General features: G+C 41.2%; 1 long non-coding RNA gene across 1 annotated transcript in view; it reads right to left on the minus strand.

The window, feature by feature from the left end:
• Positions 1–458: 458 nt before the first annotated feature.
• Positions 459–24,444, minus strand: part of LOC133568932 (uncharacterized) — a 63,315-nt gene continuing 39,329 nt past the window's right edge. The window contains exons 2-3 of the long non-coding RNA XR_009809699.1: positions 1,590–1,733; positions 459–1,400 (exon numbers count right to left, since the gene is read on the minus strand). This is a non-coding gene — a long non-coding RNA (uncharacterized LOC133568932). The remainder of the gene's footprint in view (positions 1,401–1,589; positions 1,734–24,444) is intronic.

The following is a 24,444-nucleotide window of genomic DNA, read 5'->3' on the forward strand; positions in this document are numbered from 1 at the left end:
CATGCCAACATTTGGAGAAAATAATTATTTCAGGCAATATGGATATATGGTTTATTTAAATAATTTTCTACTTAATTTGTTGATTTCTTATCCGCACACCATGTACAGAAACTCAGTGACTACAGTTTAAAACTGAACCCAAACAATACTGATATGATGACAAGACACTTTTTTAGAGCTTTTAACATTTGTAAACTTTCTAGAGCAGTGGTTGTCAAACTCTTTTAACAAAGTACCACTTCAGAAGATATTTGCCTCTCCAACCACCATCATAAGGACTAATATTAAAATACAGTAGCATAATGGGCCTATGTATTCATTAAAAAAAGACAGTGGTTTTATTAAACAAGTAAATTTAATAAATTGGCCACTGAAATATTACACACAATGCAAAAACATAATCAACAATGATACTCCATAGACAGTACATATTTACAGACTTTTACAGCATCCACGGCAACATCACATCAGTGTGTATTTTCAGAGCATTTATAACAATGATCAAAAATTTGATTTGTGGCTTCTTAGGCCAGTTCAGTTCCTAATTATTTAAAACTTTTCAAGTGTGTTGGGGAAATGAACTGCAAACACAATGCCAGGCATAGATGTGAAGTCAAGGAAAACAACTTTACCCAATATGTGATCCAAGGATACTACTGTACTGGCAGAGGTTTCCAATAGGGGAATAACATGACTGCATGTCTCATATGTTACACTATCTTGCAGCAAAGAAAAACCTGCATGTTTAAATTCACCAACGAGGGCCCATTTGGCACATGGTAAAAAATGGTAAAAAATAAATCAATCTGTACATACTTTAAAAATAAGGATGAGAATCTTTCTTCTGACACACTGGTCCCACAAAACAGGCATTTTATTTGTTTACTTTCTATTGGCCCAAAACAATTACTGGAGGATGTATGTAATATAATAAGCGATGATGCAGAGTGGGATAAAAAAAAGTTTTGGAACTTCTGCACACTGTTTAAGCAGTCTGTGTTCAGACTATCGGGATAAAGCAAATTGAACATTTTGAGCATATCGCTTAGGGCCTTATCAGTGACTTTATGACAGTTTACATAACCCATGATGATCAGAAGGCACTCTGCCATGGTTTCTGATGCATTGTCATGTATTGGTTTGTCTGTTGTGTCCTTGAAATTTGACTCTTCTGCACACTCCTCACTCAAACTATCTTCAAATCCTTCGTTAAACGTATGTCCGTCATTGTACATCCAATCCCCTATATCAGGGAGAGCTTCCTAAAATGATTGAGATGAATCATACTTAGCATCGACATGTAGTTCAGTTGTTAGGCCATCAGGAGGATCTGTGAGGGCTGATCTGGAAAATGGTTTTCCATTGTCTTTGATAGTCAGAAGTAGAAATATTTTCATGTGCTGAAATTAAAATAGAATACAAATCATTAAAGGTTTTTTATAACATTGTGTCACAAGGCAAAACGTATAATATCTCAGCATATCGCTCACATTCTTACACTCAAAAGTTTGTAATATATTTGAGCAGGATTTGCTTCGTGACAAAATTCACAACAAAACAATTGCAGACACGGAAGACGGTGGGTGTACCTGGCAGGTAGGGAGAGGTTTGATGTTCCAGAGTGGTACATCCTGCATGGACACCTGAAGGATGGATGTGTTCCATTTGAAGAGCAGTGTTTTGGGCTCATTCAGGAGGCACCGCCTCCTGCAGTGTTATTCTGCTGCTATCCCCTGACACAAAGAAGAGGAACCAAAAAACTCAAAAGACTAAAATATATATATATTTTTAAAGACAAAAACATGCAAAACAAGAAGCAAGTTGACATAAATTGAACACAATATACAAATCGATCTAATGGAATGCATTTACTTTTTTCCCACATCTTGATCGCATTGTAGTTCATGTTTACATATCTTCTGTGTTTGTGGTAACACATAATCCACAGTATTAAATGTAACTCATCACAATACAACACAAACTATTAAAACAAAGTTGTGGATGCTAATGTCAATCATTAGTAAATACACAGCATCAAACCAAACCTATGAGAAAGGATCTTGACGAGGGATGCAAAATTATTGTAAATATTACGTTATTTTGGTTACAAAATTCTCACAATAATGCCGTGATGTGTGACGCTATCAAACGAGAACTCGAGTGGGTGTGTTTTTTTCTGACGATATTAAGTGGGCTCATCTGAGAAGTAAACTCGATCTCCCATGATAACCCGCGCAGTGTGGGACAACAAAGTTCAAACATTATATAGGGGCGAAAAAGTGGAAGTGTGCAGGAGTGACGGGAATGTTTGTGCTTTGGTGATCCGAGGAATTGTTGCTGTGAAATATTTCTGTGCCTATAACTGTCGTGCCAGTTTAACCTTAAATAAAGTCTGCATACTGCAAGGTAAAGCATGCCACGTTCATCCAGACCATTTCCAAGTCGACCCAGAGCTGTTGCAGCTCACTAGAGGAAATGTGAACATGCAGAAAATATGATTGGACAGATTCCTCGCGAGAGTGTTGTTGAGATCCACATCTTAGAATTTAGATAAAGTTGATTTTCTCCTTATATGACCATCTGAAAATAGCTATTTTTGGCTATGAGTAACTTTCAAAGGAAGGCAATTTAGAAACATTACGCTTTCTATCAGACGGCGGCGGACATGACGCGTTGTTTGCCATCAGAAGAAGAAGAGGCGGGGAAACAGTAGGTGGCGTAACATTTGAACGTTGTCTGTGCGCCTACCTTAAACTAAAACGAGGAAAAAGAAGAAAGCGAAGAGGAAAGAAAAGAAGCGGGAAAGTTTTTGGAAACGACGGCCACAACGCTTGCGACATGAGACTTGGATATGTAAGTATGCTAATATTTTTTAGTTGGTCAACCATGTAATGCAGTGAAATGAAAATATTTAATTGTTGTGACAACGGAGTGGTCCTTTAGCAGGCTGCGGTAACGCTAATGGCGTCTGCCCAACAAGTAATGTTAGAATACATAATGACTTTCACAATTGGATTCCACAGTGCATATTAATTTGGGGGGCTTAACTTAAAAATGTTTTATAATACTGTTGTAGGTAATGTGACAATCGACAAAGGAGGTCCGGGTTGCATTTTATTGGTAAGGCTGGCTATTTGCAATAAATAAGAGATTACATCCAAAAGCATTCAATGATTAACCAATTTGCCCCGCCATTTTGAAAGCAGCAGTATATTTGCTTACTCTGTGGCAGTGGCCGAGTATGTTTTGTATCATGCTATCGATTGTATAAACTGCATATATTTAGGAAAATAAAGTAGGTATGTGTGTAAAATGTTAAACATTCATTTAATGAAACCGGTATTATCAGACAGGTCTTGTTAAGACTAGCAACATGATATAAGAATAGTTTTCCTGTGATACATGTTTAAAAACTTATGATTGTTTTAACCTGGTCAAAATGCACTAATTATGGTCAACCTCTTCAATACAAAGTCATTGGGGCTCGAGATTATATTCATGACCTTTTTGTTAAAAATACTATAACTTTCCTAATATGTACCCCATTATAAAAAGGTGCCATCAAGCCCACCGCACCTCAAAATAGATACAAATTAAAATTTGAATTAAACTGTCTGGGTCAAGATTTTTTTTTACTATAGCCAGAACGATCATAAACAATCATTTTGTTTACTTGTTTTTAACAGAAGTTAAATATGATTCACCCTAAAAGTTAACATCCATATCGAGTGACCCCATATATGTAAATAATTTCCATTTATATCATAATTCCATCCATATATTTTCTACTGCTTTTCCCTTTCGTGTCGTGGGGGTGCTATGTCCTATCCCAGTTCCGCTCGGGCGGACAAGTCAACTTAGATCGACAGACAACATTCACACACGTGTCAATTTAGTGTTGCTAATCAACCTATCTTCAGTTTGTGATCCAAAATGTATTTTTTCATTTACAGCATGGACCAAAAGGAAACAACTAAAAGAAAGAGGTTAAGAGTTCCCACAAATAAAATGAAGGACCTGCATAATTCTCCTCCCCCAATTGAGCAATCTGGTAAGTCTCTATGTATGTGTGGCAGAAGTGTTGTGATCCGGCTTCCGGATCACACATCTCTAGCATGTTTGTCTTTTTTGTATTGTCCTACTATGTTTTGATCATGTTTTGGACTCTACCGATCCCGTTTGTTAGCGCACTTCCTTATTTACATTCATCACCATGACAACTTATTTGATCCTCCTGCATGGCTCATTCACACACCGGTTTGTAATTATGTTTTCTGTATTTAAGCCCCTCTGCTACCTAAGTTCGCTCTCGCCAGTTTGTTTGCACCTGCGACCGTTACGTGAGTAGTCTCTGTTTATTTTTCTGCTTGCTAAATGTAGCTTGCCTCCGCGCGCTTGGCTCCCGCTTTATGGACTTCGAACTCTGTCTTCTGTGTATATTAGCATTTAGTTTTCTGTGCTCAGACACGCCATTGATTTGCTCTTTTGTACCAGTGTTCTTTTGTAACTTCACATTAAAAGGCTGTTCATACCTTCATTCCTGCCTGCTGTGATCCTGCGCATCGAGAGGCGACACTCCCCGCGCATCCACGATGCCGCGCAAACGTAACAAGAAGCGGACTACGGTTAAGCCAAATTGCAGTACATGTAGCTAACAAACTGGAAAAAGGACTTTATTAGTTTGTGTAGTATTTAAAGAACAGCTGAGAATGCCACCTTGGGAAAGTCGCCCCAAGGAAGTTAGGTAACAGTACCCTAATTGTAATGAGGCCACACACCTCTAAGACAGCGATGGGCAAGCTCATCCTACTGCATCTGCTTTAAAATGCAAATAGGGATGGGGAGAGGGAATAATCATAACATTGTTGTCCAAATGAGATGACAAATAGCAGTCCAATTTTTTATACTCAAACAAACAATTTTAAACACTTTCTCTTTTGCACTCTCTCTTTCAGATTGTTTGGCATTCGTCAGATGGGAGGACGGTTATACCGGCAAAATCTTTACAGGAGCAGACATTTTCTGAAGTGATGAAGCTCCTGTGCAGATCTTAGATCTTAAAACAGGAGATTCTGTTATAGCAAAGTGGTCAGATGGTAAATTTTATAGGGAAACTGTTGAATATATTTTAGGAAATGATCAGACTCAGTCACCAAAAGGCTACCAAACTCCACAAGAGTCATTTTTAAATATGTTGGAAGCCAGTGAGCCATCACACTCAACATCAGGGTCTGACACCATTACAGTAGATCAGAACCCACTGTCTGAACATGATAATATTACAGCGCTGAATCTATCAAGTGACGGGGGACTTGTAACAGGCCGCAACACTGCCTATGGGTAAGCTTGACATTTATTACCTCATGCCTATGGGTCTACAAGTTCAAAACATTCAATCTTTAGCAAAAATTGTGAATTTCGAAACCAAAAAAACCAGCATTAATTTAAACATTATTTTATTTGCCATCAAATCATTGTTTCAGTAAATAGAATGTAAATTACAAATACAAATATTTGATGTATTAAATTGCCCAAAACCCAACATCTGTATCCACTCTGATTTCAGGATTAAAAGTTCTGAACTTGTGGACCCTTAAAACTATTTTTTGCCATCATTTTATTGCTTTTTAGTTATGGTCAAAACGTTCATAGAGTGTAAATATCCACTCTACAATCTCATGTGTCAAAACTAGGGAGTAACAAAATGAACATTTCATGTCATGGTTACAATTGTTATCACAGTATTGATGAATGTGCTCAAGAAGTACTTGAACACTCACTGAAATCTTATAAGCAAGTTTTATTGAGAAAAATGTACACAATATATACTTTCTTAACAGTTTTTAAACATTCAGTTTCATGTCAAAATATAAATTCTGTTTTTTTTTTTCAATTAAATATAAATAAGAATATGAAAAATATATAACAATATAAATAAAAGTAGTGTAAGGATGGGAGTTCAAGGATGAGTGTCAAAAAACGGAGCTAACTTCTTATCAGCAATCAAGTATTAACTAAACACTTGTAGGTTCTCAGAGCAACACTCATCGGAAATGTGTCCAGTAAAAACCTGTTCGACCGGAGCTTTCAACAATAACAAAAATTCCATGGATGAATTAAGTAAACAATATCAAAAAAATAGGATCCCCCAAAAATTTGTGGAACGCTCTCCTTGGCCGCAGGTACTTGCTGTTGCTCTTGCCTAAACACCGCACTGAATTTCAGGACAGGGAAACCAAAACAAGCTTGCCTTGCTAGTTAGCATAATTATCATCATCGAGGTAGCTTACTTGTTGTTGATACTGTTACATGATCGGCTGTTGGCGTGTCCCTTCCATTGCTCAGTAAATACTCTTAACAGACAATCAGTTAACTGTTAACTGATTTTTTTTTTTGGATCCTTTTTTTTTTTTTGATATTGTTTACTTAATTCATCCATGGGATACTGTTAACTGATTGTCTGTTCTCCTCTCTGAGCTGCCACCTTATCGTGGTAGAGGAGTTTGCGTGTCTCAATGATCCTAGGAGCTATGTTGTCCGGGGCTGGTAGGGTCTCCCAAGGCAAACAGGTTCTAGGTGAGGGATCAGACAAAGAGCAGCTCGAAGACCTGTATGAAGAAGACAAAACATGGATCCAGATTTCCCTCGCCCGGACGCGGGTCACCGGGGCCCCCTTCTGGAGCCAGGCCCGGAGGTGGGGCACGATGGCGAGCGCCTGGTGGCCGGGCCTGTTCCCATGGGGTCCGGCCGGACACAGCCCGAAGAGGCAACGTGGGTCACCCCTCCAATGGGCTCACCACCCATAGCAGGGGCCATAGAGGTCGGGTGCAATGTGAGCTGGGCGGCAGTCGAAGGCAGGGCACTTGGCGGTCCGATCCTCGGCTACAGAAGCTAGCTCTTGGGACGTGGAACGTCACCTCACTGGGGGGGAAAGAGCCTGAGCTAGTGCGCGAAGTGGAGAAGTTCCGGCTGGATATAGTCGGACTCACTTCGACGCACAGCAAGGGCTCTGGAACCACTTCCCTCGAGAGGGACTGGACCCTCTTCCACTCTGGCATTGCCGACAGTGAGAGGCAACGGGCTGGGGTGGCAATTCTGGTTGCCCGCTGGCTTAAAGCCTGCACGTTGGAGTTCAACCCAGTGGACGAAAGGGTAGCCTCCCTCCGCCTTCGGGTGGGGGGACGGGTCCTGACTGTTGTTTGTGCTTACGCACCAAACAGCAGTTCAGAGTACCCACCCTTTTTGGGTACACTCGAGGGAGTACTGGAAAGTGCTTCCCCGGGTGATTCCCTTGTTTCTGGGGGACTTCAACGCTCATGTTGGCAATGACAGTGAAACCTGGAGAGGCGTGATTGGGAAGAATTCCCGCCCGGATCTGAACCCGAGTGGTGTTTTGTTATTGGACTTTTGTGTTCGTCACAGTTTGTCCATTACAAACACCATGTTCAAACATAAGGGTGTCCATATGTGCACTTGGCACCAGGACACCCTAGGCCGCAGTTCCATGATCAACTTTGTAGTGGTGTCATCGGATTTGCGGCCCTATGTTTTGGACACTCGGGTGAAGAGAGGGGCGGAGCTTTCTACCGATCATCACCTGGTGGTGAGTTGGCTGCGATGGTGGGGGAGGATGCCGGACAGACCTGGCAGGCCCAAACGCATTGTGAGGGTCTGCTGGGAACGTCTGGCAGAGTTTCCTGTCAGAGAGAGATTCAATTCCCACCTCCGGAAGAACTTCAAACATGTCACGAGGGAGGTGCTGGACATTGAGTCCGAGTGGAGCATGTTCCGCACCTCTATTGTCGAGGCGGCTGATCGGAGCTGTGGCCGCAAGGTAGTTGGTGCCTGTCGAGGCGGTAATCCTAAAACCCCTTGGTGGACACCAGCGGTGAAGGATGCCGTCAAGCTGAAGAAGGAGTCATATCGGGTCCTTTTGGCTCATAGGACTCCGGAGGCAGTGGACAGGTACCGACAGGCGAAGCGGTGTGTGGCTTCAGCGGTCGCTGAGGCAAAAACTCGGACATGGGAGGAGTTCGGGGAAGCCATGGAAAACGACTTCCGGACGGCTTCGAAGCGATTCTGGACCACCGTCCGCCGCCTCAGGAAGGGGAAGCAGTGCACTATCAACACCGTGTATGGTGCGGATGGTGTTCTGCTGACCTCAACTGCGGATGTTGTGGATAGGTGGAAGGAATACTTCGAAGACCTCCTCAATCCCACCAACACGTCTTCCTATGAGGAAGCAGTGCCTGGGGAATTCTGTGGTGGACTCTCCTATTTCTGGGGCTGAGGTCGCTGAGGTAGTTAAAAAGCTCCTCGGTGGCAAGGCCCCGGGGGTGGACGAGATCCGCCCGTAGTTCCTTAAGGCTCTGGATGCTGTGGGGCTGTCTTGGTTGACAAGACTCTGCAGCATCGCGTGGACATCGGGGGCGGTACCTCTGGATTGGCAGACCGGGGTGGTGGTCCCTCTCTTTAAGAAGGGGGACCGGAGGGTGTGTTCCAACTATCGTGGGATCACACTCCTCAGCCTTCCCGGTAAGGTTTATTCAGGTGTACTGGAGAGGAGGCTACGCCGGATAGTCGAACCTCGGATTCAGGAGGAACAGTGTGGTTTTCGTCCTGGTCGTGGAACTGTGGACCAGCTCTATACTCTCCGCAGGGTTCTTGAGGGTGCATGGGAGTTTGCCTAACCAGTCTACATGTGCTTTGTGGACTTGGAGAAGGCATTCGACCGTGTCCCTCGGGAAGTCCTGTGGGGAGTGCTCAAAGAGCACTTATTGTGGCGGTCTGCTCCCTGTACGATCAGTGCCAGAGCTTGGTCCGCATTGCCGGCAGTAAGTCGAACACATTTCCAGTGAGAGTTGGATTCCGCCAGGGCTGTCCTTTGTCACCGATTTTGTTCATAACTTTTATGGACAGAATTTCTAGGCGCAGTCAAGGCGTTGAGGGGTTCCGGTTTGGTGACCGCAGGATTAGGTCTCTGCTTTTTGCAGATGATGTGGTCCTGATGGCTTCATCTGACCGGGATCTTCAGCTCTTACTGGATCGGTTTGCAGCCGAGTGTGAAGCGACCGGAATGAGAATCAGCACCTCCAGGTCCGAGTCCATGGTTCTCGCCTGGAAAACGGTGGAATGCCATCTCCGGGTTGGGGAGGAGACACTCCCCCAAGTGGAGGAGTTCAAGTACCTAGGAGTCTTGTTCACGAGTGAGGGAAGAGTGGATCGTGAGATCGACAGGCGGATCGGTGCGGCGTCTTCAGTAATGCGGACGTTGTACCGATCCGTTGTGGTGAAGAAGGAGCTGAGCCGGAAGGCAAAGCTCTCAATTTACCGGTCGATCTACGTTCCCATCCTCACCTATGGTCATGAGCTTTGGATCATGACCGAAAAGATAAAATCACGGGTGCAAGCGGGCGAAATGAGTTTCCTCCGCCGGGTGGCGGGGCTCTCCCTTAGAGATAGGGTGAGAAGCTCTGCCATCCGGGAGGGACTCATAGTAAAGCCGCTGCTCCTTCACATCGAGAGGAGCCAGATGAGGTGGTTTGGGCATCTGGTCAGGATGCCACCCGAACGCCTCCCTAGGGAGGTGTTTAGGGCACGTCCAACCGGTAGGAGGCCACGGGGAAGACCCAGGACACGTTGGGAAGACTATGTCTCCCGGCTAGCCTGGGAACGCCTCGGGATCCCCCGGGAAGAGCTAGACGAAGTGGCTGGGGAAAGGGAAGTCTGGGTTTCCCTGCTTAGGTTGTTGCCCCCGCGACCCGACCTCGGATAAGCGGAAGAAGATGGATGGATGGATGGATGGATGGATGGATGATTGTCTGTTGTAGCATGTCACTCACATTGCTCAGTGACACTTCCTGTTTTCTGTTTACTGGGTTCCCAAAGCGCGAGTGACCTCATGCAGCGAATCATGCTGGCTCGAATATTTTATCGAAAGCATTTAATATTGATAATATTATGTGTCTCTCGCTATGTATAGTTATTGTTTTAATGTCACAGTGCTATGTAGTATTGATTCTTAAAAAATATTTTCGGGGCTTTTGTCGGAGCCCTACATGCGGATGGAAATGTTCCTCTTTTTTGTGAATTTTCCTCCTCTTTTGTCAAAGGGTGCTCACATGCCTGTGCTTCTTTTGTGGAGAAAGGAGGTAGGGCGGAAATCTCAATAAGCAATAGTTTAAAAAAAACATATTTAAACCAAATATAAGTACTGGTTTGACAGTTTATACTTAATTGTACATTTCATAAATAATCCTGAGATATATAAAGTAATAACTTTTTTGTGATAGTCAATGTTATGTATAACTTAATATTAAAAAATCTGTCATAATCTGTTATTTGTTATTGTTGACTAAGTGAGTTGTCTATTTCCTTGCAGTCAAGATGATTTCATCTTCAGTACTGGTCCAGTTCCTTTGTCTTTGATGTGAAATGTTTTTGTTAAGGAGTACTGTACAGAACGATTATAGATATAGTCAATTTTGGTCATGGTACATTTATTTTCATTATTGGTACCGTCCATCATAGAATGAGGAGAACAAATCATTGATACACTGCTGATTTTGTAGTTCGAGGTCTGTTACTTATATTATAATTTTTATTAATATCATTATAGGCACACTTCAATTGTAAGTGATAGAATCCAAAACAAAAATCCGTAAAATCACATTGTATGAATTTTTTAAAAAGTAATTAATTTGCAACTTATTGCATGAAATCCATATTTGATACTTCAGAGAAGTAAAGTTTACTAGGTGATCAATTCCGTGGAGAAAAAAAAAATGCAAGTTACTTGAAAATAATACAATGTGTAATTTTTAGTTTTGTTTTAGATTTTACAGAACCGCCAGTCTATTAAATACTTGTTCTCCTCACTGCACATAGACTAAGGTCCACTTTGGCCGCTGCAGGTTAAAATATACTGTAGGTCATTTCAGTAATTTTTTGTAGTTCAGTATTTCTCATCTCTTTTGATGTTGTATATAAATATATGGACCAATTGGGTTTGTAATCTATGGTTCAATGAAATTTCATGATAGGTTTACTAGAGAGGGAACCATTGGTCCATCACCCTACAGCGGCAATACAGCCATCCCATCATTGTATGGCCTCCACATCAATAGTCAATTTCCTTACGGAGGCCATATATCTTGCCTTTCACCATATGGCAGGGGTGTCCAAAGTGCGGCCCGGGGGCCATTTGGTGCCCCCAGGTCATTGTTTAACGGCACATTTTAAAAATACAATTGAAAAAAATTAAAAGTGATAAAAAAGCGCAAACAGGTGAAATGTAACAAGAAAATGTTGCAATGCTTTAATAACACAAAGCTGCCATGGAGGCTGTTTCTTTTAAAAAAAAATAATTAATCAAAATCAATGTCATTTTGAATTATTGCCCTATTCAAAGCTTCAATTACGTCAAATTAAATATTCCACTTTAGTATATTTTTGGGGGAAAATGTTGCATATTTTGTGTTTTCCCATATAAAAAACTGAGCTGTTTTTTTTTTTTTAAGAAGGGCCTAAAAAAAAACCAAAAAATCCATAAACAACAATAAAACTTATAAAATTGACGGATATATTTGAAGTTGATCTCGAGATTATTGTGCTAAAAGTAAACAGTAAAAAAATGTATTTATTTTTTAACACTTTAATGAGTAGGACACTTTTGGATCCCCAATTTGTTTTAGTGTGATTTGTTTTTAAGTGTCATTGCTCAAAAAATAATAATGAATCAAAATCCAAAATTAAAGCTCCAATTATTATATAATCTCAAATATTCCACCTAAAAAAGTTATTGGATGAAAATATTGCATATTTTGTGTTTTTTCATTTTTTTTTTCCCTAATATTCAACTACACATTTAAAACATGAATAATGAAAATAATAATCATACGGAATAATGACACATTTTTAATATTTTTTTGGACCAAAACCCTTTGGGGTCCCCGGGATCATAACTGAGTGGTGGCCTAAAAGTATATTTTTTCATAAATATATTACACTGGTTTTTAAAATATGAAAATGGCCCCCGCTTGCTTAGATTTTTCAGTGTGCGTCCCTCAGTGGAAAAAGTTTGGACACCCCTGCCATATGGTCTCAACATCAAACGTCCATTTCCCTTCGAAGACCATGCATCCTGCCCATCAACCAATGGCCTCACCACCGAAGGTTGATCACTCTATGGAGGCCCATCCCCACACGACTTCAACACCGCTGGCTCATCACCAAATGTCCACAACACCTCTGGTCCTTCACCCGGCGTACACAATAGTTAGCCACCTAGCTGGGTGAATCCACCTGAGAATAAAAACGCAGCTTTCCTGGCACCAGACAGAAGAGATGCAGGCAACCCATCTGTTGAGGACACTATCTGTTATCAACCACAGGCAGAAAAATCATGGACGCCATGTGATGGATGTAGGGAGGAGTTGGAAAAAATCCGGCGAGAAAACAACGAATCAAAGAAGTCCTCTTGAAAATAGGTAAGTACCTAATGCTAATTAATTCCTGATGTAATTGTTTTGTTTACTTAAACTAGTGATTGGGCCTTGAACACATTATTTTCTCATTCTGGTATTGTTTGTGCTATTTTTTCCCTTTCAGATCCGAGCCAAGTCAGAGTACTTCAAAGTCTCTGCGACCTGGTTGGAGACAAATACAGCGACGGCCCTCCTCAACAATCGGACCAGCAAGAGCTCTTTCCTGGGAGCGGCGTATTCATATCATCGTTCCGCCTTGCTGCCATGAGACATGCTTCAAAGCCCAAATGTATGCGTTTATTCCACGCACTTTTTGACCTCTTTTTTTACAGTAGAGGAGTGTCCCTTTTGGTCGCCCTGGAAACAAACCTGCAGGGACACGAAAGCGCATCCTTGACCGGAAAAAAGTTGAAGGAATCCTAAGTAAGTTTTCCCAAACTGAGGGTGTTTTCATGCCAAAATTGGGTAACAATAATTAAATAGAAATTCAATATGAGAAATGTTGAGCCCTTATCAATTACAGCACACTGGAAGTATAACTGAATATTACATAATTACGATTTGTGATTGACTAAAAACTAGCGTTATGATGAGCAATATAGTGTTATGTCCATCAACTTGAAGTGTGGTTGTGTGTATTAATGATTTTGCGTAAATGAAGACTTTAAACGGCAATAAAAAGCATTAAATGCATTGCTCAGAGACATTTAAAAAATTTAATACGATTGTAGGACATGGCGGACAGTCAATATGTCAAACGGTAAATGAAAATTAACTTAAGAAGGTTGTTAGAAGGTTGTTAGTCTGTCTGTGTGTTTCTTTTTTTAACTGCGGCTGTCAAACTGCATACAAGAGGTATTGTAAGGTGGGAAAACGACAAAAGCACTGCTTCAATAAAGCAAAATGAAACTGCTCTGGGGGCATAAACTTTTCCATTCTTTGGTCACTGTAGGCGTGTAGTCCTTAAGTGTGACACCATGTCAGGATAATGGATAAGCTGAGTTTTTTTCATACACCGAGTCGTTTATTTCAATCATCTCCACTTCAACACATATGAGCTAACGCCTAGCATTAGGAACTGTTGTGACGCAAGTGCCTCAAGTGATCTACGCTAGCCTAGGATGGACAAACAAGGCAATTTTCACAGCAGAACACAACTCTTTTATTCTCTGACATTCCCACAATAAATGAATACAAGTTCCTTCAGCTGCCTGACACTTGATACATACTTGCTATTTACTGTAAACATTTTAAACAACAGAGAAGGTGTAAAATACAATAAATTCAATATGTTTAATTGCCATAGCTTTTTTTCAAATGCATCTTATTGGCATTTTTACCAATATTGTTCTGTATTTTTCTAAAATGTTAAAATTGATCATCCATTTCCAAACACATGCATAATTTGCAATCCTAGTATGATGTTCATTTATTATTCCATAAAACCTTTTAACCATTTTAAAACAAATTGTATCCTGATTAAAAATGGTATCCTCCAGTTTGTGGCTATGATAAGTCATATTTTCAGAGAATATATATATACTTACAGCATGTTTCAAACAGCCACAACTAAATAAATGGCTAATGGGTATATTATATCGATCATCTGATGCAGAATGGGATGTTCGTTTAGAGGGTTGAAGTGCAGTTCTCCTTTAATATTTTTGATAGTCGGAACTTTTTAATTAGCGATTGTCTACGGCCACGCACACAGTCAAAACACCAGATGCTACTCCACAAAAATAAATAAATAAAAATACATTCTCCAATTAAACAGCTTTGTGAGCCAATTCTAATACACTAGATAGTAACAGTTAATGTAAACTTTTCAACTAATTAACTTGTCTAATGCTTGCAACTGTGTGTATACAGATAATTGTAAGCTTTTTTTTTGTCCTGTCCAGCTTCTCAGGCAAATCATATAGTTGATGTAAATGCCCATATCGGCTGTTCAGATTTACTTTACAAAAGAGAAGTGTAAGATAATTCTCTTGTTGTCTTATTTGAATGTGACTTTATTAAATGTATTTATATTATCATTTGGTGCAGCCGGGCCGGAGCAGGAGGGGATAGAAAGAGAAAAAAAGGAAGACAGAGGGGGAAATTGTGGGGATAAGAGGGGGATTAGACAGAGAGACAACAACAGCAAATACAACAATAACAACAACAACAATAGAACAACACCAGCACATACATAATATGTACAAATATGATCGTAAAAGTGATAGCAAATAAGCAGTTAGTGAAATAAATAATATAGTAATGAAAATGAGCATTTTTACACTGAAACTGGAGTAATACAAATACCAATAGAAAAAGCGCTATTCATCATGAACAAAACCAATAGATTACCTCTATTATCAACAATAAAGTTGTTCAAATGCAACGATACGTATACATTATGATAGCTAGAAAGATAATTAAAAAAAAAATAATAATAATAATAATTAAAAAAATAAAAGAAAAAAGAAAAAAGAAGAAGGAATACCGAAAGATGAAAGGGAAGAGAGAGAGGCAACCTATATTAATCTTGTAGATTGTTATAGTAACAATGGTTTAAGCTCTGTCAATATGCCTTGTGTTACCCAGTTTACCCTAGGGCAACAGCATTGATATATGTTTGATGAAACATGATTATGTGCATGAGTGTATGTATGTATATGTACTTGTATATGAACAGAATGCGTATATGAATGTTTGTACAGTAAATGTTTATGTACAGTATATGTATGTTTGTTTGTACAGTGAATGTATATGTACAGTATATGTATGTTCGTACTGTGAATGTGCGCGTGGATGGACGGACTTGGAGTATGTAGATATGTAATGTATTTGTGTATGTATGTGGGAGCGTAGGTACCAATGTATGGATGTTTGTATGTATGAGTAACGGTGTGTGTTGTGTTAGTATATGTGTGTTTGTATGTACAATATATTTGACCCCTAGTGTGCGTGGGAGCCAGAGTGCGGACCCAGCCGCCCAGAGAGCCCAACCCAAACAGCAGGTGTGGCGCCCAGGGAACCAGGGATCACCTGCCCCACGCAGCCAGGCCGGCCAGCGGCGGGAACCCCAGAGCCCGCTCCGCCCGGAAGAGCCGGCAGCAGGCCGCGGACAGACACGCCCGGCAGAGGACAGGGCACGAGAGAACGGCCGGACCCCAAGCCAGCGAGAGAGAACCCCCCACACGGGCAGAAAGACGGGACGCCCCGCCCGGGGGAACCCAGAGACTCCCCGCAGCCGGACGGGAAGACCGCCCCTGCCCCACCAGCACCCGGGTCCCCCCGACCCCACCCCCGGGGAGCACTGCGCGGCCCACACCAGGCCACCCCACCCAAGCCGGCCGCCACAGGACCACCCAGCGCAGGGCCGCGGGGACCACCTACCCCACCCGTAGGGACCCCAACGATGGAGATGGAACAACCAGCAACCGCCCTGTCGAAGTCCCCCCCTGAGAGAGGGGAGGAAAGGAAAACTCATTTTTTTTAAAAACAAAACAAAACAAAACAAAAAAAATTTAAAAAAAAATACACTACATTATATATATATATATATATATATATATATATATATATATATATATATATATATATATATATATATATACACATACACATAAACACACATAAACACACATATATATATATATATATATATATATATATATATATATATATATATGTGTGGGACGGCGTGGCGCAGTGGGAGAGTGGCCGTGCGCGACCCGAGGGTCACTGGTTCAAATCCCACCTAGAACCAACCTCGTCACGTCCGTTGTGTCCTGAGCAAGACACTTCACCCTTGCTCCTGATGGGTGCTGGTTGGCGCCTTGCATGGCAGCTCCCTCCATCAGTGTGTGAATGGGTAAATGTGGAAGTAGTGTCAAAGCGCTTTGAGTACCTTGAAGGTAGAAAAGCGCTATACAAGTACAACCCATTTATCATTTATATATACACATACACATAAACACACATATATATATATATATATATATATACATATACACACATACATATACATATATATACACATACATACATACACATCCATACACATATACACACATAAATACACACACATACACACATACATACACACATACACATACATACACACACACACATACATACATACATATATATATACACACACATACATGCATACATATATATATACACACACATACATACATATGCATACATACACATACATACACACACACTTACATATATATACACACACACATATACACATTTATATACACACACACACATATATATATATACATACATGCACACATACACATATAAACATACACATATAAACATACACATACATACATATATATACCCACATATACACACATATATATACACACATACACATATATATACATACATACATATACACACATACCTCCGCATACATATATACACACACAAAAAATAAAAAATAAAAAATAAATAAATAAGCTCACGGACAGGCTGACACACAACCTCACTACCCCAGCAGCTGTCCGACTCGCAGCAATTCGGAATACCCTGCAGCACTAAGCTACCACAATGGATGAGGGGACTAGACCCAGCCGGCCCCAACTAAGAAGGACACCTGGAAGGGATGGATGGCATGCAGCCCGGATGCAGTAGCCTGAGGCGCCGACCCCGATTGACCAGCATGCCCAGAGCGTATCCCCAGAAATATACATACACATATATACATATATATACATACACACACACATAGATATACAACTATATACATCTGCATACATACATACAAACTCGCGTGTGTATGTATATATACATACATACACATACCGGCATACATATTACATAGCCATATATATATATACATATACACATACATATATACACATATATATATATACACACACATATACACATGCATACACACATGCACACATATACATATATACACATAAACACATACATACATACATATATATACATATATACACACATACACTTACACATACATACATACGTACACACAGATACACACATATACATACACTTATATATGCACAAACATACACACATACATACACGTGTATACATACATAAAAACATAAATATTAACATACATAAATATATACATACATATACATGCATACACATACATACATATGTATACACACCCACACATGCACATACATATACACATCTATGAACACACATACTTGTAACCATACATACACACCAATATACGTACATACACACATTTGCATCCATCCATACACACATACACACGCATAAATATCTATACGACAACAAATCCATACACATGTCGGAGGGACAGCAATGAAGTCCAGGCATCCACTGTCCACTGAGAACCAGCCGAACCCCCAAGCCCCACAGGTCTGGCCCCGTACCCACGCCACCCAGGGACAACCCCCCACAAGCCCGGCCCAGACAACGGTGTGAAACCGGGCGCGCAAGGGCGGCACGGCAGGGCGCGAGGGCACCCCAGGCCTCAGGCGCTCACACCACAAACAAACGGCATAAGAAACAGCAGCTGCAATATCCCCAGACAGGCAGCACCACCCATTCAAATCAAAGTGATCGGGGGAAAAAATTAATAAAAAATTAAATAAATAAATAAACTGCGACCGGCAACCACACGCCAACAGGATCATGGAGACCAGCCCGCGCCAGCCCGACAGTCAGCCCAAACGCCAACACGCAAACAAGAGACATCAACACCCCCCCCACCAATAGACCCCATCACCCCAACCCAAACCCGCACAAACACACCACCGCCCAAACAACCGAGATACAGCATCCAGACCAGACAAAGGGGCCGCCACCGCATCAAGTCACCAACACAGACTCCACAGCGCAAGGACGGGCCACACGGGCACGGACCCCACTCCACGGGAAGCCAGACCCGCACGACGCCCCACACAAATAAATAATATATTGTACTATTATTTTTTCTTTCAAATAAAATAAATACAGACCAAATATATATATATATATATATATATATATATATATATATATATATATATATATATATATAACCCGCGCTGGCCGAGGAGGCAATGAGGGGCGCGCCGTACTCCCAAACCCCAACCCACTCATCCATGTGTACAGGGCCCCCAGAGTGTCTACTGTGCAGTTAAAATTAGCCTTTACAGCCGACCTCCAGTCCCTGTTGGTGTGTGTACAGTAGCGTGAGTGAAATGTGTATTCTTTTGAAACTAATAATGCGATTAAAATTGGGGGACATCAAGGTCATGGTGGGTCCCAACCAAGCCGAGCCCCCCAAATCCTAAGTGTCTATAATGCAGCTAAGATTGATGGACGAGCAGGGGACAAGGCAGGAGGACTGGAGTCCCATAGGAGGTGTCCTTATCCCCCCTACCATGCCTCCCTGCAGGTCAATCCCCCAAAGTCTTATATATGTGTGAGTGTGTGTGCTATAAGTAGGAGGAGTAGAGGGCCCGGACATACCCCTCCCTCCCCCCCCCCTCCCCAGTCCATGCAGGCGACAACAAGGAACTACGGCCAGGAGGCCACCGCCCTCCCCCACGGCCCGTGACCTACACCAGACCTCCTTAAGAAGACGCCATGAGAGTCCACCCCCTGCCAAACAAAGCCAGCACCCGCCCACGCAAACCCATCCCTGCAGAGCCCATACCGGCAACCGAACGCAGAAAAAACGCACAGCCCCATGCCCAATGCAAACACTGCATCCCGGCCATCCACACAGCAACGTGCCCATACGAGTCCCGGCCAGGGGAGGGAGCCCCCCAATGGGGGAAGAAGCCAATGCATCCCGTCCGCACGTTAGCATTCAAACCAGCCGGCAACCCAACGCCAGCCATCACCCACAACCCCACAGGCGCGCAGACACCAATCACAGGCCCCCCACCACTCCAACCCAATACAGCAATGCCAACCACCAGTAGCACCACAACAATAATCACCACCACCGCCCGCCCGCAGTACAAACACCCGCGGCCGACGGAGCCGAGACAAAATAAATAAATAAAAAAATTAAAATAAAATAAAATTAAAAAATCCGACCCCGTAAACCATAACAATGCACACCCCCTGCTACCTCCGAGGCCGCCAACAAACCGACCCCAACTCATCCACAGCCAGGCCAATCGAGCCACCGGACATCCACTCCGGACGACCATGCACCCCAACGCACCGCCAACCACGCCCAGCGTCACAGCCCCATACAGCCGCAGACAGCGCCGGGGAATGCCGCCGAGAGGCGAGCAGCACGCAGCCGCCCAGGAACGGGGAGGAAACGTCCCGCAACCCAGCGCGCAGTAGACCCACCACCAATCCGACACATACGTACACATATGAATATATATACAAAAATATATATACATACATACATATATACATATAAACACATATATACATATACATATATACATATATATACATACATCCATACATACACACACATACACTTATACACACATACACATTCATATAAATATATATATATATATACATTGTATACAATGTATATATATATATATACATATACACATATACATACACACATACATACACATGTATACCGACACACATACATGCACTTCTACTGTATATACATACATACATATCTACATATACACATATATACACATACATACCTAAATACATACACATATACACTTGCATACCCATATATGCATACACACATATACACATGCATGCATATACACACACATACATGTACATATATACACATCTATATATACACATACACACACCCACACATGTACACAAATATATATACATACATACACACCAATACACATACATATGTACATACATACATACACCCACATACACTTGCATGCATGTACACATATACACATGCATGCATGTACACACATATATACACACACACACATGCATACACATACATACCGTACATACATACAAACAAAGGGCCTGGTCACCAACAATATCCAGCGCCACCACACCCCCCAACCAATCATGCACGTCCAGGCCCCCACACCCACCACCCACCCCAACCGGCAAAAGGTCCCAGGACCCAGCCCTGCGCCCAAAGCTGGCATGCCATGGCACCTATGCAGGCCCAGTGCTGCGATCAGCAATGCACACCGGGGCAGTGATACATATGTATGTACCTACATACACACACACACACACACACACACACACACACACACACAGATTTCAATATATATATATATATATATATATATATATATACATACATACACACATACATATATATACATACATATACATACACATATACACACATAGACATACACATACACATACATACATACATATATACATAAATACACACATATACATACATACATACATAAACATATATGTACATACACACACACATATACACATTTTTACACATACATATACATACACAAATACGTACACACATATATATATATATATATACATACATACATATACCCATATATATACATACACACATACATACATATACACATACTGCTTACTTGCTCTCACATACATATATATATATACATATACATACATACATATATACATACATACATACACCTACACACATATACACACATACTTACATATATATATTCATATACACATATACATGTACACACATATACATACCAATATGCATCCATACACACACATATATACATACATACGCATAGACACATACATATATACATATATAAACACATACATATATATACATACATACATATATAGACACATACATATATATATACATACACACATACACATATACATACACACATACATATACACACATATACAATATATACACACACATATATATAAATACACATACACACATACATACATACATACTAATATATATGTAAATACATGCACACATACACACATATATATACATACACACACATACATGCACACATACGTGCAATAACACGTATACTTACATATACATACACATACATATATACATTAACATATACATACATGTATAAACACAAACACATACACATACAAATACACAATGTACAAACATACACACATACATACGCACCCATATATAAAATAAATCATAAAAAAATAAAATAAATAGATACAAAATATAATTCATAAATAAATAAGGGCGTAACAAACACAGGAGGGGGCCTAACGCAGGGCAGCCGGGCAGCACCGCCGGGGCCCCCACAAGGGAGGCAAGCAGCCCCCCCAACCCAGCACCAGGCGGCCCCGCACAGCCGCAGCGCAGGGCGACCCAGGGCAAACCCCGCCCCGCGCCCCAGGGGAAGGAGGAAGCCCGAGAAGACCCGAGGCCAGAGGGGCATGAGCCGACCCCCGCCCGACAGCGGCAAGCCCCCCGGGCGCAACCCCCCGCCCAACCGCCCACGAGAGGGAAAGACCCCCGCCCAACCCAAGGCCGCCGCCCGCAGCCCCACCCACACCCCAGTACGCATCCAGGCACCCCCAGCCACCAGACCACCCAAGGACCAGCCCGCCAGGCCGGAACCAGGGGACACACCCCAGGCCCACACGACCCCGCGGCACAAGGCACCCCGGGCACCCGTAAGCTTTTGACTATATAAAATAAACAACTATGCAGTCGCACATGGGCATTACATTTGTTTAAGTACCAAAAAAATGGTATTAAAAAGCATTACATTTGAATTTGCATTATTATTGTTATTGCATTGCATTGCATAGATTTGATACCTGTAGAAACTGATGTGGGACAAAATTACGAATGGCTGATTATTATGTTCTTGCCTTGGAGCGTATGTCCTGAGATGCGGTACCCTTCCTGATTTGGACAATATTGAGGAGGCCAAGCTCAAGAAAGCTTTGGTAAACAAATGTCGGGCCAGAGCCGGTTTTAAGTAGGCCCTTGTACCTGTCAAGTTCATTCTATGGTAGGATGTTTCCTTGGTAAACATGTTAAATATTTTGGTCTAGGTTTGCGCAGTATATATTGTCAAAAATTACCCTATGATGTAGCTTTTAGTACCACGTTATTCTGTGATAATGCATATTGAGGTGTGCTGTGTCAAGCAAATTTGGCACTGATGCAACCTCACTAACAAGCTAGCGTCTAATATCCCTTCACAGTGCAAAGTTTTTTCCAAATAAAAAAAATAATGCAACCGAAAATGACGCAGTATGTTACTGCTTACATAATCAGGTATATTAGTAGCTTTTGTGACCAATTTCAAAATGTTTCAATGATCATTTGTGTACCAAATGTTATATTGTTATCGCAGGAGGCTGTTCTATTGTTTACAACAGTGTTTCTTAATCATTGGGCTGCGGCCCACTGTTTGGCTGTGAGTACCCCTTGGAAGCCGCCAATAAATATCTGTTTCTTAGCTGTGGTCCGTGCATATGGGCAGCAATGGTACTCGGTTGTAATACACTTTAGTGTAAGATGACTAATTCAGTGTTTATATTTCAGTTGGCCCTAGACCCCTGTGTAGTGGAAAAGTTGGTCGTGCCCCAAGGTAAAAATGTTAAGTATCCCTGGTTTTCAATGTGTGATTATTTTTTGTATATAATAGACCAGTACCAGACAGCACGGTTACAATTTTATAAAGGTATTTCAGTTTTTGCTTGGAATATTTCAAAAATGGAAATTTTGGCATTTACTCACCCTCTTACTGAGATGAAGTCAAGTGTTTTGTTAACTAAGGTACATGGTTTGCTCAACAAGGAGTTAAAAAACTACACCTGACTTTTTCACAATAACAAAGTGAGTACTTAAGGTCAAATTCATTTCTTTTTGTATTTGTTTTATTTTTTGTATATTGTTTTCTATGTTGTTTTAAGTATTGTGAATGTCAATATGTACATTATGTATGTACTAATTAACTACATTTACATTTTTGTATTTAATCTATTTTTATATTATATTTTCTATTTTTGTGTAGCCAAATAAAGTGATACACCTTTCAATATTTGAGTATTTGTTTAGTGTTATTTCTAATTAAGTCAGATAATGAATATTTAAATTGCACTCAATTTGTTCTCATGATTCTCAAATTTGAGATATGATAAGACATTTAAGAGAAATAATCAAGACATGAAAAAGACATACCTAAGACTCTTTTATTGCTCATGCATCTCATTTCTTTCTCTTTTTATTATCCTTCAAAATAAATGAGACATAATTGAGATCAATGGCATACATATATGAGCTCTCTTCAGTGTATCCCACTTCTCAAATATTGCTCAAATGGTATACTCAACTCAACCTCATTTGTCTCAGTGATGTCTTGTCTCTTTTTAGCTTATTTATTGCTCCTAAGGGTCCCTTAGGAGCAATAAAAGAGAAACAATTGATCACAGAATTAGACAGATATGAGAACCTCAAAATGTTCTCAAGATACGAGATCAAGCAACAGATGAGCAAGCAAATTTTTGCTATGGGTATGTTCACAACAACAGGAATTCTGACTATCACTCACTCAAGAACACAAAATCAACATCAGCAGGTCGTTACAGTATTATAGTGATAATGGTATCCAAATTGTTTCTGCTAACTCAAAAGTTTCATATTTAATAAGAAAATGACCAACTCTCTGGCGTTAGGCCTAACAACACCAGTCCAACAGAGTGTTTACTATTTAAAAGAGGCTGTAAAGATTTGGGAGGAGGTGCCTTATGTCTGCATTGTGGTGGAAGTTTTGGAGCAACAGCAGCCGTCGCACGAGCCATGAATTGACATTCATGATATTCATGTGACCCCCTACACCGAAGTCAGTTTGGAGGCCTGTTCGTAACAGACACAAGGAGCAGTCTCGTATGGTCCTCAGCAGGTGGGATCAACCCTAACTGACAATTGGAAAGTATCTGTTTCGTAGTTAAGTGTGAAACTATGGAAACAAATAAAAAGACAGACTAAAAGGCAATGAAAAGTCAATGCCATGCAGCAGAAGCAGCAAAGATTGAGCCATAA

Source organism: Nerophis ophidion, linkage group LG14, assembly GCF_033978795.1.
Source record: "Nerophis ophidion isolate RoL-2023_Sa linkage group LG14, RoL_Noph_v1.0, whole genome shotgun sequence".
Classification (NCBI taxonomy): domain Eukaryota; kingdom Metazoa; phylum Chordata; class Actinopteri; order Syngnathiformes; family Syngnathidae; genus Nerophis; species Nerophis ophidion.